Source organism: Argentina silus, assembly GCF_951799395.1.
Source record: "Argentina silus genome assembly, chromosome: 20".
In the NCBI taxonomy this organism is placed as follows: domain Eukaryota; kingdom Metazoa; phylum Chordata; class Actinopteri; order Argentiniformes; family Argentinidae; genus Argentina; species Argentina silus.
In genome coordinates this window covers 3,421,383-3,422,902 of record NC_139674.1, presented here as the reverse complement: position 1 = coordinate 3,422,902, position 1,520 = coordinate 3,421,383, and the positions used below count along the sequence as shown (strand labels likewise).

The window sequence follows — 1,520 nt, the reverse complement described above, 5'->3', positions numbered from 1 at the left end:
ACACAGGTTTTTCCGATGCCTGTGGCATACAGTAGGTGGATTTGCAGGTAGGATAAAGCAGGGATTTCTGTTTAAGGTTCGCTACAGTGGATGTTTCAAGACCATACGTCCTATTTGTTCTCCTGGGGCTATTCAAGTTCTGGTGCTGACAGGAGATTAAAGCTGTCTTAAAGGGATGGGCGCCATATCTTTAAGTCTGTCTTTGTGTGGGAGATTATATATCTGATGCCTCACTAATAGTTTTAGAGCTTACAGGAATTTACTGTATGTGACTACTGACTAGCATTATTCTATTTTCTCCCAAAAGTACCTTCCATGTCTATTTAAGTCCTCTAAAACACAAATATTTTAATATAGCATGCTATTCCTTCACCTCAGAAGCACTCTGCAAAAGGTTGCTTTATGTAAAGCAAGTAATCTAATATTGCATATTTTTTATGGGTTTTTAATACAATTTACTGTACAACACACATATGCATGCACAAACCATTGATGATAAGGCACACACACACACATATATACACACACACACACACACACACACACACACACACACACACACACACACATATACACACACACACATATACACACACACACACATATACACACACACACATACACACACACACACACACACACACACACACACACACACACACACACACACACACACTCCTGTGCTCATTAATGGGCCTTGCCCTCCAGGCCTATGATTGAGACATGCTGTGACTGGAGCCTGTTTCCACTGGAAGCCACAGGGCTGTATGGACCTGGTGCCAGACGGGCTTTGGGACCGGGTCTGACTGTGACTCCCTGGGCCCGATACCAACTAGAGTCACAGCACTGGCAGTAATGACTGTTGACTCGCCCCACTGACTCATTGACTTCAACCCATTTGTTACATTCGGCAACTGTTCTACCCATCCATGTGTGTGTGTGTGTGTGTGTGTGTGTGTGTGTGTGTGTGTGTGTGTGTGTGTGTGTGTGTGTGTGTGTGTGTGTGTGTGTGTGTGTGTGTGTGTGTGTGTGTGTGTGAGCGAGCTGTGGAATGCTGTCAGTCTGTCAGTCCTCCAGCCCAGGGCCTTCTCCTGTGTGATTTATGACCCTCTATAGACTCCCTCAGATCAGTCTAGTCCTTACCCTGGTGGTGGGGGATTCCCAACATGACCACATTCCTCCTCGAGAGAGAGAGATGGAGGGAGGGAGGGAGAGATAGAGGAAGGGAGGAAGGGAGAGGGAGGGAGGGAGGGATGGATGGAGGGAGAAAAGGACAGAGAGGGAGAGATAGAGGGAGGGATGGAAGGTAGAGATGAAGGGAGGTAGAGAGGGAGTGAGATGGAGGGAGAGAGAGAGGGAGGGAGGGAGGGAGGAAATTAGATGAATGGAGGGGGAGAGGTCTGGCTGTAGCTATATTAGGGAGGTTAATTAGAGACTTTTGCCTGAGGGCGAAAGACCTCTCTCCCTGCAACTTAAACTAGTGTCTACCCTGACCTGTGCCCTATCTCTGTCTCTGTCTC

At 47.2% G+C, this 1,520-nt stretch overlaps 1 protein-coding gene across 1 annotated transcript in view; it reads left to right on the top strand.

The window, feature by feature from the left end:
* Window positions 1-1,520, top strand: part of celsr1a (cadherin EGF LAG seven-pass G-type receptor 1a) — a 92,484-nt gene that overhangs the window by 80,885 nt on the left and 10,079 nt on the right. The gene's annotated exons all lie outside the window — the stretch shown is intronic.